The following is an 18,101-nucleotide window of genomic DNA, read 5'->3' on the forward strand; positions in this document are numbered from 1 at the left end:
CCCCCCCCCCCCCCATTCTTCCCGTCTTCCTCTCTATATCATTTTTTTCTTTCTGTTTTTCACTCTCTCTCCTTCTTCCCCTCTCTTTCTTCTCTCTCTCTCTTCCTCTCTCCTCTCTCTCTCTCTCTCTCTCTCTCCTCTCTCTCTCTCTCTCTCTCTCTCTCTCTCTCTCTCTCTCTCTCTTCTCTCTCTCTCTCTTTCTCTGTCTATCTATCTGTCTGTCTATTTCGCCCTCTCTGTTTCTCTATCTCTATCTGTCTTTCACTCTCTATATATATCTATGTATCTATCTCTTTCTGTCCATTTCACTCTCTCTCTCTCTCTCTCTTTCTCTTTCCTCTCTCTCTCTCTCGTTCTCTCTCTCTCTCTCTCTCGTTCTCTCTCTCTCTCTCTCTCTCTCTCTCTCTCTCTCTCTGTCTTTCACTCTCTCTCTCTGTCGTTCACTCTCTCTCTGTCTTTCACTCTCTCTCTCTGTCTTTCACTCTCTCTCTCTCTCTCTCTCTCTCTCTCTCTCTCTCTCCTCTCTTCTCCTCTTCTCTCTCTCTCTCTTCTCTTCTCTATCTTTCTCTGTCTATCTATCTGTCTGTCTTTCGCTCCTCTCTGTTTTTTCTATCTCTTTCGTCCTTTCACTCTTCTATATTATCTATGTATCTATCTCTTTCTGTCCATTTCACTCTCTCTCTCCTCTCTCTCTTCTCTCTCTCCTCTTCTCTCTCCTCTCTCTCTCTCTCTCTCTCTCTCTCGTTCTCTCCTCTCTCTCTCCGTCTTCTCTCTCTCTCTCTTCTCTCTCTTCTCCTTCTCTCTCTCTCTTTCTTCTCTTCTCTCTCGTCTTTCACTCTCTCTCTCTCTCTCTCTCTCCTCTCTCTCTCTCTCTCTCTCTCTCCTCTCTCTCTCTCTCTTCTCTCTTCGCCTCTTTCTCCTCTCTCTCTCTCTCTCTATCTCTATCTTCTTTCTCTTTTTCTCTTCTCCCCTTCTCTCTCCTCTCCTCTCCCCCCCTCTCTCCCTCTCTCTCCCTCTCTCTCTCTCTCTCTCTCTCTCTCTCTCTCTCTCTCTCTCTCTCTCTCTCTCTCTCTCCGTCACTCCTCTCACTCTCTGCCCCTCCTCTCTCTCTCTCTGCCCCTCCTCCTCTCTCTCTCTCCCTTTCATAATCTGCACTTGTCTGTCTTTCCGGAGTACGTAGACAGCCGGCGTGCAAATGAAAGTGGAAGTGTACCCCCCCCCCCCGCTCGCGCACACAGGGGGGGGGGACGCTTAATTAGGGTTCAGCATTTTCATGGGTCTTGGGATGATGAGAGTAAGCGTGGAATATTTCAAGAGGAGGATGGGACGAAAGTGCCCTGGTAAAGAAAAAAAAATATATAAATGTAAGTGCGTTGAATAAACTTGAGTTAAAGAGAAAGACTCGTCGAAACTAGTCTCTGGTCTTCAGACGGCACACAGGCAAACACACGCAAAGCACGCAGGCACGCGCACACGCTCACACGCTCACGCACACACACACACACACACACACACACACACACACACACACACACACACACACGCACACACACACGCACACGCACACGCACACAGAAAGTATTTGATATAAACAGCTTCTTGGTTATGAATTGATTTCTATATTCCATTATTTTTTTTCTTTATATCGTCAAGCACATCCGGGCATTCGTCTTCTCCGCTTCGAGCTCGCGCGTGCGCCTTCGTACGAGCTCGCGCGTGCGCCGGTTCCCGCCTGCTCTGACCTCAGGAGAAGTCGGCCCGCGAAGCACTCCTCTCGCCGGAAGTCAGGAGAAGTCGGCGGAGGTCGAGTCGGTGGGAACGTCGGTAGGGGTCGTGTCGTCGGGGAAGTCGGGCCGCAGCAGAAGAGTCGTGTCGTCAGGGATGTCAGTAGAGGTCGTGTCACTGGGAATGTCGGTAGAGGTCGTGTCGTCGGGGAAGTCGGGCCGCAGCAGAAGAGTCGTGTCGTCAGGGATGTCAGTAGAGGTCGTGCCTCAGCAGAAGAGTCGCCAGGGAAGTCAGCAGAAATCTGACTCCTTTTCATATAATTCGACCCGTCGACCTGACACCCCCCCCCCGCTGGTGTGGAGCCAAGCAAAAGAATAAATAAATAAATGAATAGGAAGACGGAGGGAGGGGGAAGGGGGGAGGGGAGGGGGGGGGGAAAGAAGTGACGCAGACGTTTCTTGGTGTTTTTTTTTTTTGTCCTTTTTTTATTCATTAATCTGTTTCTCTCTATCTTTCTGTCTTTCTTTTACTGTTTATTTTATTAATTTATTTGTGGGGGGGGGTGTTAGTGTTGTTTTCTTGTTTGTTTATCGATACGTATTTATTAAATTTGTTTATTCCTATTTTTTGCACATTTTCGTTGTATTTATTTTATTTATTTTATTTTATTGTTTATTTGTTTATTTCATTATTTTTTTATCGACGGATTCGTTGATTTGTTTATCTCTTTATTTGTGTTTCGTTCATTTATTCATTTTTATTTATTTTTTACTCCATTTATAATATTTGGTACACGTGTTTTTTATTTGCTTTGTTCCTTATGTCCTTCTTTCATTCTTGATTTGTTTATTTGTTTGTTTTTTATTTATTTCACCCAATGACGTCATGAACTTTTGAGGAAATGATTGTCGCATTTATTCTGTTCCATTATGTTTTGTTATTTGTCTGTTTATTTGTGTCTTTGTTTTAGGAGAAAACTAAACAACGGGTCGGGATTTGGTTCCGGACGATGGTTTAGTTGCAATACCAATACGATGTTATAGTTGCAACACAAACACGATGTTTTAGTTGCAATACAAATACGATGTTTTAGTTGCAACACAAACACAAATTGATGTTTTAGTTGCAACACAAACACGATGTTTTAGTTGCAATACAAATACGATGTTTTAGTTGCAACACAAATATGATGTTTTAGTTGCAACACAAATACGATGTTTTTTTTTTTTCATATTAGTTTTGGGTTATTTATAATGACCACATCATACATTTTATTTATATATTTATTCAAAATGCTATTTATTTATTTAATTTTGTTCACAGTGGCCACATAATGCATTTTATTTTTATCTATCTAATCTTATTCACAATGATTAGAAATACTTATTTTATGATAAATTGTCTAGTTTTCTTCAGTGGCCACATAGCACGTGTTTATTCATTGAAGACCACATAATACATTTTATTTATTTATCTGGTTTTATTCACACCGATCACACACATTTTATTAATTTATTCCGTCTTATTCACAATGACCTCATAATACATTTTATGTGTGTATTCATCTCGTTTTATTCACAATGACCTCATAATACATTTTATTTGTGTATTCATCTCGTTTTATTCACGATGACCGCCCGCCCGCCCGCCCGTCTTGTTCCTTCCCCGCCACGATAGACTCCGCCCACGCTCGGCCTCGGTCTGATACACGCCATTAGCCACGCCCACTCCCGCCCACAGCGCTTTCCTCCATTCCATGTTTCTCTCTCTTTTTTTTGTCTATTTTTTCCCTTTGGGTTTTTTGTTTTTGTCTTGTTTTATTTATTTGTTTATTTATTTTTTGGTGCGTTTACTTTTTTTTTTCTTTTCTTTCGTTCTTCTTTCGATTGGGTCTTCTTGCTTCTCCTTTCGATGTGTATATTTTGTATCACTGTTCTCTCTCCTCCTCCTCTTCCTCCTCCTCCTCCTCCTCCTCCTCCTCCTCCTCCTCCTCCTCTCCTCCTCCTCCTCCTCCTCCCCACTCCTCCCCCATCCCCTCCCCCATCCCCTCCCCCATCCCCTCCCCACTCCCCCCCTTCCCCTCCCCCTCCCCCCTCCACGCTCCTCTCTTTCATCTGCGTCTTCACCAGTACCTCTTCCACCCCGCTCCTTTCTTCGACACTCCCGGCCCCGGCCACCGGCACCCAACACCCAAACGATAGCAACAACAACGACAACAACAACAACAACAACGAGGAGCAAACCACCACCATTACTACCACCACCTGTAGCCTCACCATCACTGCCTTCACCTCACCACCACTACCATCATCAACCATCTTCACCATCACCACCACCCTCTCCTCTACCTTCAGCCTCACTACCATCAACCACTACCACTCCCCCCCCCCCCCCATTCACTAACAGCCCCCGAGGTGGTAGCATTGACACAAGTAGCGGTCGAGAGAAAGGGGGGAGGGGGGGAGAAAGAGAGACTGGTGGGGGTTGGGAGGGTTGGGGAAGGGGTAAGAGGGGAGGAGGGGGAGGGGAGGGAGAAAGGGAAGGGGCAAGAGGAGGAGGGGGAGAAAGGGAAGGGGAGGGGGAGGAGAGGGAGAAAGGGGAGGGCAAAGGGAGGAAAGGGAGGGGGTGGGAAAAAGGGGAAGGGGAGGGGATGTGGAGGGAGATAGGGGAAGGGGGGAAGAGGGGGGGGGCAACCCTTGTAGTTTCCTGTGCGTTTGTGTCGAGAGCTCGCGAAGGCTCAGAAACTTCAAGTGGCTGGAAAATGTCCTGAGAGGGGATGTGGGGGTGGGGGGGTGAGGGGGGGGGGGCCAACCCTCGAAGCTGTGCGGGTCATGACCTCAATCTGACCCTCTCGGATGAGTTCGGATCTCTCCCTTTTTCCCTTCTTTTCTCTTTCCTTCTCTTTCTTTCTCTCTCTCTTTCTCTCTCTCTCTCTCTCTCTCTCTCTCTCTCTCTCTTTCTTTTTCTCTTTCTCTTTCCTCCCTCCCTCCCTCCCTCCCTCCCTCCCTCCCTCCCTCCCCTTCTCCGTCCTTTTCCCTATCCCTCTCCGTCTCTCCCTCTCTCCTTCCCTCCCCCCCCCCTTTCGACCCCCCCCCCCGTGTAAGTGGGAGAAAGAGAACCAGGATTAAAGAAAGATGGTGACCGAGTCTTGGGGAAGGGGGAGGGGGAGGGGGAAGGGGGGGAAGGGGGTGTCACACAATACTCCTAGGTCACCGGGGGAGGGGGAGGGGGAGGGGGAGTCTGGCTTCAGGAAATTAGCTGGGACGCCTTTATTTATGTTTTTTTTTTTTTGTAAATAGAGAATGTTCCGGGGTAAGGTCATCTGTGTTTTTTTCTTCTCTTTTCTCTTCTTTTCTTTTCTTTCTTATGTGCATTTTTTGTTTTTTTGTTTCTTGTTTACTCATTACTATTCATTAAGAATAAAAAGACAGTCTTGCTCTTTCACATCAAAATGAACCCTTGTTGATTTTCAAAAAAAATTCCCGACTGGATTTCGAGAATTAAATAGTTTTAGGGCCTAGTCAGCTACGAAATTATTTAAAAGTAATCATGACTCTATTGTTTGAGAATTTATCTGTCACGTCAAAGTTCATACAATTAAGAGCTAAGTAGGCAGGACGGCAGTAATTTGAGGCAATAAAACAATATCAAAATTATACCCACAAACAAAATGATAAACACGATGATTTTGTATTCCGTTGTACTCCTTATGTGTGCCTTTAGAAACGTAGTAAAAGATGCAAGTTTGTAAGAAAAGTCACTTTGAGTTGAGGTAATGTTGCAAAATTAATGCCAATTTTTGCGACTGGTGGCCCAGAATTAGAGAAAAAAGTAGGTAGTGATAGATAAATAAATAGATATCACTTTAAACAAACGTTATCGACGAGAGAAAGAAAAGTAATTGAGCCTTAAGAAAAATAATAACTAAATAAGTCGGCTGAGGAATACTTAGGTAAAGAAAACGTTTGTTCTCAAGAACGTTTCGCGCATCCGCAGGAAGAGCGCTTTTGTGCGTCGAGCAGAGGATGCTCCAGGTCACAAACAAAACATAATGTGCTTCACTTTTTAAGACGTTGAGGATCGTGTTTTCATGATTTAGTTTTAATAACTGTTGTTGTTGTTCGTGACTTTGTTGGTATTGAATAGTGCTAAAGGGTGATTGTTATTTCTTTGTTGTTGTTATATTGGTGGTAAGTTTGTAAAGTTAATTGTCTTTATTATTGTTGGAATTGTTGATTGAGTTGATTAACATCCTATTCTCCTCCTTAATTGCGTTGTTAATGATTAGATGAGGGTTAGTAATTATGTTCATTATTATTTCGATCGTAATTACATGTCTGGATTATAATAGTTATTGATTTGGATTATGGTAAGTATTGGTGTTTGGATTATGGCAATTACTTTTTGATTAGTTTGTGGCAATTACGCTTGTTTTGGAGTGACGGTAGTTAGGGCTGTCTGAATTATGGTAATTACTGTTGGTTGCATTGTGGTCACAGCAGTTTTAATTATGAATTCCCGTCATTGTTTTGATTAAGGTCGCTGCCAGTGCCTGCTTTTATTTTTGTTGTTGTTGTTGTTGTTGCTTTCCGTTATTCCGTTTCATGTCTTCCGTTTTCTTTCGAGGATCTTCGGTGACCCCCCAAGCGACCCCAGCCAGCGTCTTCCGGCCCTAATGCAAGGTCTCAGGGCTCAGCATTGACCGCAGCTTGTCAAGATCAGCTGACGAGGCATCTCGCCTGCCAAACTTTCCTTTTTTTTCCCTTCTCCTTCTCCTTGTTTTTCTCCTCTTTCTCTTTCTTTTTCTTATGTTTCTGCTTCCCCACTCTTCTCCTTCTTTATTTCCCTTCTCCTTCCCCACTATTCTTATTCTCTTTTTCCTCCCCCACTCTTCCTCTTCACTTTCCCCTTTTTCCTTTCTTTCCCTCTCAAGACCTGCCCTCCTATGTACCCCCACCCCGCCTCCGTTTCCCCTCCTTCCCTCCCTCTCCGTCTCCCCTCCCCTCCCCTCCCTCCCCTCCCCTCCCCTCCCCTCCCCCGCCTATTCTCCCGGTACTTCCTTCTTCCCTTTTCGCACCCCTTCCTGCTGTTGCCTTCTCTCTCCCCTCTTCTCAATATTATCCCAATGCCTCCCCCCCCCCCATCCCTCCACACCGCCCCTCTCCTGCCGTCCCTCCAACCCGCCTCAGGAAAAAACCATTCCCGCCCCCTTTCCCTCCCTCCCTCCTTCCCTCCTTCCTCCCTCAGAAATCACCATCCCCCCGCCCTCCACCCCTCCTTCCACCCCCAGAGAAAACATCCTCCCCTCCCTCCCTCCCTCCCTTCCTCCACGCCCCCCCCCTCCCTGTTTGAAAACACCGTCTCTGCCCCTTCTCCTCCCTTCCTCCCCCTTTTTCTCCCCCTCCCCTCCCCTCCCTTCTTCCCTCCCTTCCTCCCCCTCTCTCTCACTCCCTCTCCCTCCCTCCCTCCGTGATCAGTGGTGCGGAACCGCGTATAAAGCCCCCACCCCCACCCCACCCCTCCATATAGCGTCTTAATGTCCGCTAACAGATATTTTGCCTTCCCGTCCTTTCGCTCTCGCGCCCTTGCTGCGTGCTCTGCCGAGGGGCGCGCGCTCAGCGAGACTCGAGGGGGCGCGGGAATTTGGGTGGTGGTGATGTGTGGTTGAGGAGGAGGAGGAGGAGGAGGAGGAGGAGGAGGAAGAGGGGGAGGAGGAAGAGGGGGAGGAGGAAGAGGGGGAGGAGGAGGAGGAGGAGGGTTGTGATGATGAAGGAGGAGGAGGAGGAGGAGGAGGAGGAGGAGGAGGAGGAGGAGAGGGTGGTGGTGATGGTGGAGGAGGAGGAGAGGATAGTGGTGGAGAAGGTGGTGGTAATGATGAAGAGGGTGGTGGTGGTCGTGGTGACGACGACGACGACGACTCGGGGGGGGGGGGGAGGCACAAAGGTTTTAGTATTTGTTGTCTCCGGTGATTTTGGAAGAAGCGTGTTTGTGTGTGTATACCGCGCGACCATGTGTATGTGCGTGCGTGCATGTTTGTTTGTTTGTTTGCTTTTTTGTGTGTGTATATTCATGGTTACATACGTATTCAATTTATTTACATATCAACATTTATATATGCATGAATAAACACATTTTCTCTCTCTCTCTCTCTCTCTCTCTCTCTCTCTCTCTCTCTCTCTCTCTCTCTCTCTCTCTCTCTCTCTCTCTCTCTTCTATTTATCTATCTCTCATCCTTTCGTTCACAGTGACACCCGCCTTTTTAGAACTGCGTTAGATGATTTATTCATGGCCAAAGTCACTTACACGTTAATGCCTGTTTTGTGTCCGCGGATGTCATGCGCTACGGCCTCCCTTCCATCTCGTCATGAGTTTTCGTCATCTAATTGAAATAGCTAATGAAGCAACGTCACGTGGACACGCACGCACGCATGCACACACGCACACTCCGTTTCATTAGGAGACACTGATACATGCTCGCACACGCACACCCACGCACGCCACGCCACCATCACACACGCAAGCACACATACACACGCAGGCACACACATACACACGCATACATACGCAGGCACACACATACACATGCAGGCACACAAATGCACACGCAAGCGCACACACACACACAAACACACACACACACACACACACACACACACACACACACACACACACACACACACGCCGCCGTTTCATTAGGACGATCACAATAACCTAATGGAAAGTCGACTGGCTAATCCTCACTTAACACGCAATGACACCGCCGACCCGACCCGAATCAGCACGACTCACCCCGACTCAGCCCGACCCGAATCAGCACGACTCAGCCCGACTCGACTCAGCGCGAAGTAGATGTTGGTAGATTAGTAATCTGGACGAATGGGTTGGTAGGCTGGTTGATGAATAGATGAATTCCGGAGACAGATAATCGCGTGGCTTTGTGGGCGTGTGCGTAAGAGCAGTAACATATGTACATGATGTTCGTTCATGGATGCACATATTGTACATTTTTTATATGTATGTATTTGTGTATGGACATGCAAGGCCGTGGTGGCCGAGTGGTTAGAGCATCGGACTCAAGACTGTCACGACGGGTTCGAGCCACCGGCCGGCGCGTTGTTCCCTTGGGCAAGGAACTTCACCTCGATTGCCTACCCAGCCACTGGATGGGCAAGCCAGCCCAAGTCAGTGCTGGTCCCAAGCCCGGATAAAATAGAGAGAATGATTACCTAAAAAGGTACCACCGGCACTCTCCGTGGAAAGGAACTGGGGACCCTACCACGTACTCACTCCAAGAGCATCACAACATGAAAACTACAATCAAAGTATCATGCTGTGACCACGGCGGCTCAGACATGAGCCTACCGTAAAAAAAAAGAAATGGACATGCATGTATATATGTATATATACATTGTGTTTATTGGATCACGGACGGGTAGACGCACACAGTCAAAAAGATACAGAAATGTGAGCATGGATATACCTCCGTAGATTACATAAATAATTATGTACGTGCATTTAAACCTAGAGTACGTTCACAGGACCTAAGGGGATGTTTAATGAAGTGGCAAAAGTTTCCCAGAAAACCTTCATTGGTAAGAGGACGAGGGGCGGTGAGAGGGCGGGGGGGGGGGGTGAGAAACCCTTGAGTTTGTAGTGTTACATACACATGCACGCACGAACGCACACAGGCACACACACGCAGATGCATGGATACGCCCGCTCATAAACACACACAAACGCTGCGCGCGTGCACATGCTCGTGTTCATATAAATGTGTGTGTGAGTGAGTGAGCGAGTGTGTAAACGCTTATAAGTGTATATGATTTACCTAAGTAAATTAGTACGTACACGGAACATTGCACCCAATCAGCCAGCATAGACTAAATAAACTCGATAATTGAAAATAAAAACTATATGGTGGACTATAGAAGCCTCGAGTCTTAATGAAATGAGAGTTTTGAGAGTGAGTGGGCCAGCGAGTGTTTGTCCTTTTGCGTGCACTAGCGGGCATAGTTCAGTGCGTGCGTGGGGATAAGACCTGCTCTCACTCCCTTCCTCTGGTTGGTGTGTCAAGGTGGATTCTGTTCACTGTAATTTACATTTAGGAATGCGGTAGAAAGGAGGGAAGAATGTGATAGTGATTTGATTTGTGATCTTTTTTTATGCTTCGACAATGGTATGTGTGGGTTGAAAATTATATCGTTTTTTTTTCATATGCTTGGTACATTCCGTTTCTTGGAAGATAAAGATGGTGTGAATGAATTTATAGACAGACAGACAGACAGACAGACAGACAGAGACTGAGAAAGTGAGAGACAGAGAGAGAGAGAGAGAGTGAGAAAGAGAGAGAGAGAGAGAGAGAGAGAGAGAGAGAGAGAGAAAGAGGGGGGTGGGTGGGAGAGGGAAAGGGAAAGAGATAGAGAGAGAGAGAGAGAGAGAGAGAGAGAGAGAGAGAGAGAGAGAGAGAGAGAGAGAGAGCAAGGGAGCGATAATTATCTCTGATATTCTTTTGTTTTTCCAGCGTAAAAGAGGGAGGAGGAATAAGTAGGGAGACAAAGATAAGATCAAATTAAAAGGCAAGACGTGAAAGACAAAAAAAAAAAAAATCAAGCCATAAAACAAGAAGAAAAAAAGGAAAAGACAAAACATAAAAAAATGAATAAAGAGATATAAACAGAAATGAAAAATGAGATATAAACAGAAAAAAAAAAAATATATATATATATATTTCTTAATGAATAACGAATTAAAAAAAAAGAACAGAAACTAATAATAAAAGGAAGAAAAAAAAGCTGACGTGGCCTTTATACACACTCTTATATATCTTTTTTGAGCGTGAATTAATGAGGTGTATAACTCGGCCTCGACGGGAGCGCCGCCCGAGAGGCTCCCAGACGCTCCGCGCTTCCCGCCTTCTGTGCTGCTCCGTTGTCTAATGTCTAGCAGTAGTATTTTTGTTTATGATAATATGATTGTTATTGTTCTTATTACTGTTAGTATTGTTATTATTATTATTGCTTTTGTTATTGTTATTGTCATTATCATTATTATTATTATTATTATTATTGTTATTATTTCCCGCCTCCTCGTGTTCACAAGGACGTCTATTGTGTTTGGTTGTTTGTATTGATTTTGTTTGGTGTAACTGGTGTCTTTGTTTTCTGATTATTGTCATCATCATCATCACCATCACCATCACCATCGTTGTCATCATGTTATCTTCTGCTCTTCTGCTTTCTTTACCTATGTCCTTTACCGTTTTTTTTATTTTGTTTATTTATTTATTTATTTATATTATTTTTTTTATTATTATTATTATTTTTTTTTTTTTTTGAGATGTATTTGGAGAATAAGTACATTACGAAAATACATGCGTACATACTTTTACATTCAGGCGCGCAGTAGTGTCAGTAGCACAGGCAGAGGAGGAGTTTGTCAGCAGGTCCTACAGTATTATGAAGTCGAAAGTCTACGGACAAACCCTGCCACATTTCAATAGGCTCCTAAATTTGGAATGTGTCACAAAACCGCATATCAAATTAGCAATGCCTTTCCAGCCCAAGCTGTACGCCGGCGTGGCAGATGAGTAGATAAACGACTGTGTAATTGTTCCTTTCCTTTAACTGATATTGTACTTATCATAATAATGTTATAGTCTAAAATTGAAATGTAATACCATTATGTTATAACCATGCATCAAATGTACCACAGCTTGCCCACGCCTGTGCAGTCAGCCAGGGTGGTAAGTAAAGAACTAAACTAAACTAACTAAAATTGGCAGTAATTAGCTTCGGGAACTATTTCTGCAGATTATTATGCCGTCATTTTTTATTAAGATATCTTATTGCCAACTTTAATGGTAAGTTTGTATTGCTCGATTATTTTACCTGTCCTGCGTACCACAGGTCACCTTGCACTGTTGTTCAAGGAATCGGAATTAACCTGTCTAGAAGTGATGAGGCTGCGAGGATCGTTCTTGGTGTCTTTAAGGTGAGGACGATTGCCAACCTGAAAGCGAGATGAAATTTACCCTCGTGTCTGTGGAAGATGAGTGTGTGTCAGAATATACAAAGTAAATATATATGATAAAAAATTTCAGTGAGCCGCCTTTGAGTATTTGTGTGAACCCTTACTCAAGCTCTTAAGTGGATAATATCGACAGTAAATGTATTTTATGGAGAGAAAAAAATATGTATATAATAATAAATAAATAAAGAAAAATCTGAAAAGATATATTGTGTGCTATACTTGGGCTACACGCCCGTGTGTGTGCGGAACTGTGGAGAGTATACTGTTTATGAATACTACATTGCTAGATCCTTAAAGACAGGCAGCAGAACAGAGTGCACTTATTCTGTGTAGAAAATACCATGCCTGGACCAGGAATATTCAACGTACTACTGAGTCGACAGGATTATTTCTAGCTGCAGAATGCCTCATGAGTCAAAGCCCGCATTTTTCTGCGATTTGTAGTTTTCTCCCGGTCCTCCAACAATACTGCTGCAGAGATCGCAAGTGATATCAAAATAAACCCGTGTCGCGCAGAAGAACCATGTTATAAATTTTGTTCAGGTGGCATCGCGTGTTGGAATTCTTCAGTATGATAGACCGGCACGGCCAGCAAGTAACAGGCACTGAGCCAAGGCACTAAACCTTGGAATACAGGTTGCTAGGATCCTTCAATATCAAAACTTCCTGTAAAAAGAAATAGTTGATCTGAACAGTTGTCAAAGACCTGAAAGCTGTTGCAGAAAGTATTGTAATCAGCTTACACAAGAAAAGAAATCCTCTACGTTTCCATAGAGCAAAACTAAGATTTTTTTTATAGTGACTGAGATGTATTGTAAGATTGTGTTTCGACCATATATCAAAAGTATCAAAGCTTCCCCCCCCTGTTACAGAGTCTTGCTGGTTGATACTGGTCAATAATGGAATAAACTAGAGGACGTATTACCTGTAAGCATGCTTATATACTCTGGCACGCCTACACACGCACGCACACACGCTTCCCCCCTCCACACACACACACACACACACACACACACACACACACACACACACACACACACACACACACACACACACACACACACACACACACACACACACACACACACACACACACACAACAGCGCGAACATAAATTACTGAAATTTGTTTATGTGAACTCGTTGTACTTCGCCTTTGGAAGTATGGGAGTGACTCATTTTCCCGATTATGCATCTCCTCTGTGAATTACTGTCAGAGAAGCATTGCAAAGTGGATTTTCCGAGGACTTTGTAGAATATTTTAATTGGATCTGAAGGCATCTCATCCTGCTATTCACGTTGAGGAAAAATCAGATTGTTTTGATGAGATCTGAAGGTATCATATCCTAATATTCGTACAGGGAAAAAAAATACACTATTTTCATTGTGTCTAAAATTATCATGTTATATGTTTAATTGAATCTAAAAGTGTCGTGTCCCTCCATTCATGTCGAGGAAAATACTGACTCATATTTATTGGAACTGAAGGTACCTAATCCTACCCATTCATGTGAAGAAGTATATAAATTATATTAAATAGATCTAATAGTACCATTCCCTACCATTCATGTGGAGGAAGGTACCGCGTTCTATCTTATTCTATCATTCATACTAATCCCCCTCCCCCTCTTTCTTTCCCCTCAGAGGATGAGATAGCGAGAGGAGCCGTCATGGTGCTGGTCAAGGAGTACAGGATACCCCTCCCGCTCACAGTGGAAGAGTATAGGATCGCCCAGCTCTTCATGATCGCAGTGAGTCCAGGGTCGAAGGATTTTTTTCTCCTGTAGCCTTGTCTTGCCTTTGCCCTGCTCGATGCCCCTTCGATGCGGTGAGGGATTTCTGTGTTAGCTTTGTCTTGTTTTGGTCTTCCTGATGTTATTTTGTTTATTACTTCTATCCGTTATTTTTTTCTTTCTTTCCCCATTCACGACTTCCTTCCCTGTTATTTTTTTTTAGCTCCGTTTTCCTGTTCATTTACTTACTTGTTTCTGTTCGTACCATTCTCTTTGACTTTGTCTTATGCTGTCTCTCCTTTTATCCTCTCCTGTCCTTTCATAATTTCCCCTTTCCTCTTTCCCTTTTTGCCACCTCCCCTCATTTCCGTTTCTCTGTTCCCCTTTCTCTTCCTCCCTCTCCTTCCCCTCTTACTATCCACCTTTTTCCTTTTTCTTTCTCTTCCTCTCGCCCTCCCCTGTCCCTTTTGTTTCCCCTTTTCCTGTCTCCCTTCCTTCCTCCCATTCCCATCACCCTTTCCCTCTTCCCCTCTCCCCTTCCCTTTCCCCTCCCCCCTTCCTCTTTCCCCATTTCCCCTCTCCCCTCCCCCCTTTCTCTCCTCCCCCTCTCCCCTCCCCCCTCTCCCCTCCTCGTGCACGGAGAGTCTGCCCGCGTGTCTCGTGCCGGTGTCCCTGTGTGCTTGCTTCCAAGTCCGCTGCCTCTTCCGCGTCGGCGTTCGCGAGTTCCTCCGCGCCTCGGCTCTCCCGGGCGCCGGTCGCTCCGTTCGCTTTGGCTTCGGCTTCGTGTTCGCTTTGCTCGCTTTGGCTTCGGCTTCGTGTTCGCTTTGCTCGCTTTGGCTTCGGTTTCGTGTTCGCCTCGTTCGCTTTGCTCGCTTTGGCTTCGGTTTCGTGTTCGCCTTTGTCGAACCTTTGAAGCGATTTTGTTTTATTTTGTTTATTTATTTATTTATTTATTTATTTATTTATCTATTTATTTTATTTGTTTCTCCCTTTTCCTTTCCTGGCTTCTTGTCAAATTGTCACATTTTTCTTTTCTTACTTTTTTTATTTGCTTCCTCGTCCTGTATGACTTTTTTAGTATTATTATTATTAACGGTTATTTTTTTATCCTTTCATAGCAATACACATCACGTTGTTTTTTTTAGGCGGTCCAGTATGCACAATTTTCTGTCATACTTTTTAAGAGTTACTTAAATTCAACAGAGTCGTTAGAACATGTTTGTGTTCGTTTTTGTATACACGTATGCACGATACATATAAACAGGTATACGTATCTATATCTATATATATATATTCATTAATCTTTTTATTTATATCTATTTGTCGATCCAGCTGTGAATATATATATATATATATATATATATATATATATATATATATATATATATATATATATATATATGCATATTCATACACATGTATATACACATACACATACATACATACATTCATATGTGTGTGTGCGTGTGAGTGTGCGTGTGAGTAAGTGCGTGTGTGTGTGTGCGCGTGTATGTATATATGTATTTATGTATGTGATTGTATGTCTATAAATATATGTATATGTATATACACACATATGTATATGTATATATATATATATATATATATGCATATATGAACAAAAAAACATTATAGAGGGATTAAAAACCTAACGACTAGGTGAACGATAGCGATAGAGATTTTTTTTTTCCAAACTTATTTGACTTCGGCCGCGCTCCTGCCCCCCCCCCCCCCCCCCCCCCCCATCATGCGGCCCTCGTGTGGACGGCCGCCAGCGCTCGCGTCTGCAAGGACTCGAGAAGCTCTCGTATTTTGCGCACGAATAAGGACAAGCACATGCGGCGCTGCCACACAGTACATGCGCGGATTTGGGAAGGCTGTGGTGGGCTGTGGGTGTGGTTTGTATGTGTGTATATATAGTTCATCTGCAATGTGTGTATGTATGTATATATGCACACATATACACGCAAACACGCAAATTATATATATATATATATATATATATATATATATATATATATATATATATATATATATGTATGTATATATATATATATATATATATATATATATATATTTATATGTATATATATAGATAGATAGATAGTTTGTGTGTGTGTATGTGTGTATGTATTGTATTTCATGTATATTTGTAGTAATATATATATTATATTTTATATATAATATATATTTTATATATATAATATATCTATATATCACCCCTACATACCTATACCCATACCATAACCTATATTATATATAATTTATATATATATCATATCTATATATATCCTATAAGTGTGTGTGTGTGTGTGTGTGTGGTGGTTTGTGTGGTGTGTGTGTGTGTTTTTGTGTGTGTGTTGTGCGTGTGTGTGTGTTGTAGTGTGTTGTGTGTGTATATATGTTGTGTGTGTGTGATAATATGTGTGTGTGTGTGTGTGTGTTTTTATGTGTGTTTGTGTGTGGTGTGTATGTGTATGTATGTATTTTTGTATATGTTTTTTATGTATATGATGCATACACACAAAGTACTTCACTTACACATTTCACTCATACCCAAAAACAAATGGACTTTGGTAGGTACAACGCTTGATGTAAACACAAATTTATATAGATAACAACTGAAATATTTATATGTTGATTCTTTCTTTCAGAGTTCATTCTTTTCAAAGAATTTGATAAATAAAGTATTTCTTTTAAATATTCTCTCTCTCTCTCTCTCTCTCTCTCTCTCTCTTCTCTCTCTCTCTCTCTCTCTCTCATCGTCTCTCTCTCTCTCTCTCTCTCTCTCTCCGCTCTCTCTCATTCTCTCCATCTCTCTCTTCTTCTCCCTCTCGCTCTCTCATCTCATCTCTCTCGTCTCCTTCTCTCCTTCTCTCTCCCTCCTCTTCTCTCTCTCATTCTCTCTCATCTCTCTCTCCTCTCTCTCTCGTTTTCTCTCTCTCGTCTCTCGCTCTCTCTCTCTCTCTCTCTATCTCTCTCTCTCTCTCTTCTCTGCTCTCTCTCTCCTCTGTCTTCTCCCCTCTCCATCTCCCCACCTCTCTCTCTCGATCTCTCTCTCTCTCTCTTCCTCTCTCTCCTCTCTCGCTCTCCGTCTCTCTTCTCCTCTCCTCCTCTGCTCTCTCTCTTTCTACTTCTCATCCCCCTCCCGCTCCATCTCCCTCTCCCTCTCCCTCTCCTCTCCGTCTCCCCACCCCCTCTCTCTCTCCGCTCTCTCCATCATCCGGTTCTCTCCGTCTCTCTCTCTCTCGGTCTCTCTCTCTCGCTCTCTCTCTCTCTCTCCCGTCCTCTCTCTCTCTCTCTTCTCTCTCTCTCTCTCTTCTCTCCGCTCGTCTCTCCTCCGTCTCTCTCTCGCTCTCTCTCTCTCTCTCCCTCTGTCTCTCTTCTCTCTCCTCTGTCTCTGTCTCTCTCATCTCTCTCTCCTCCCCTAGTCTCTACTCTCTCTCCTCGCTCCCCTGTCTCTCTCTCTCTCTCGTCTCATCCTCTTTCTCTCTCTCTCTCTCTCTCATAAGTCATCCCTCTCTCTCTCCTCTCTCTCTCTCTCTCTCTCGCTCTCTCCGCTCTCTCCTCGCTCTCCGTCCTATGTCTCTCCTTCTCTCTCCTCTGTCTCTCTCTCCTCTGTCTCTCTCTCTCTCTCCTCTGTCTCTCTCTCTCTCTCCTCTGTCTCTCTCTCTCTCTCCTCCTTCTCCTCTCTCTCTTCCTCCCGTCCTTCCTCTCTCCTTCTCCTCTCTCTCCTCCTCTCTCTTCTCCTCCCTCCTCTCTCTCTCTCGTTCCTTCCTTTTCTCTCTCTCTCTCTCTCGTTCGTTCCTCTTCTCTCTCTCGTTCCTTCCTCTTCTCTCTCTCTCTCGTTCGTTCCTCTTCTCTCTCTCTCTCTCTCGTACGTTCCTCTTCTCTCTCTCTCTCTCGTTCGTTCCTCTTCTCTCTCTCTCTCTCGTTCGTTCCTCTTCTCTCTCTCTCGTTCGTTCCTCTTCTCTCTCTCTCTCGTTCGTTCCTCTTCTCTCTCTCTCGCGTTCGTTCCTCCTCTCTCTCTCTCTCGTTTTTTCCTCTTCTCTCTCTCTCTTTCTCGTTCGTTCCTCTTCTCTCTCTCTCTCTCTCTCTCTCTCTCTCTCTCTCTCGCTCGTTCCTCTTCTCTCTTTCCCTCTCTCTCTCTCTCTCGTTCGTTCCTCCTCTCTCTCTCTCGTTCGTTCTTCTTTTCACTCTCTCTCGTTCGTTCCTCTTCTCTCTCTCGTTCGTTCGTCCTCTCTTCTCTCTCTCGGTCGTTCCTCTTCGCTCTCTCTCTCTCGTTTCGTTGCCTCTCTCTCTCTCGTTCGTTCCTCCTCTATCTCTCTCTTCGTTTCGTTGTTCCTCTTCTCTCTCCTCTGCTCGTTCGTTCCTCTTCTCTCTCTCTCTCGTTCGTTCCTCTTCTCTCTCTCTCTCGTTCGATCCTCTTCTCTCTCTCGTTTCGTTCCTCCTCTCTCTCTCTCTCGTTCGTTCCTCTTCTCTCTCTCTCTCGTTCGTTCCTTTTCTCTCTCCTCTCGTCGCATCGTTCTTTTTCCTTCCCCCCCCTTTTTTTTTTTCTCTCTCTCTCTCGTTCGTTCCTCCTCTCTCTCTCTCGTTCGTTCCTTCTCTCTCTCTC

At 44.2% G+C, this 18,101-nt stretch overlaps 1 long non-coding RNA gene across 1 annotated transcript in view; it reads left to right on the plus strand.

The window, feature by feature from the left end:
- Positions 1-13,504, plus strand: part of LOC119582442 — a 14,416-nt gene extending 912 nt beyond the window's left edge. The window contains exon 2 of the long non-coding RNA XR_005229635.1: positions 13,398-13,504. This is a non-coding gene — a long non-coding RNA (uncharacterized LOC119582442). The remainder of the gene's footprint in view (positions 1-13,397) is intronic.
- The last annotated feature ends 4,597 nt before the right edge of the window (positions 13,505-18,101 follow it).

This window comes from Penaeus monodon, chromosome 16 (assembly GCF_015228065.2).
Source record: "Penaeus monodon isolate SGIC_2016 chromosome 16, NSTDA_Pmon_1, whole genome shotgun sequence".
Lineage (NCBI taxonomy): Eukaryota > Metazoa > Arthropoda > Malacostraca > Decapoda > Penaeidae > Penaeus > Penaeus monodon.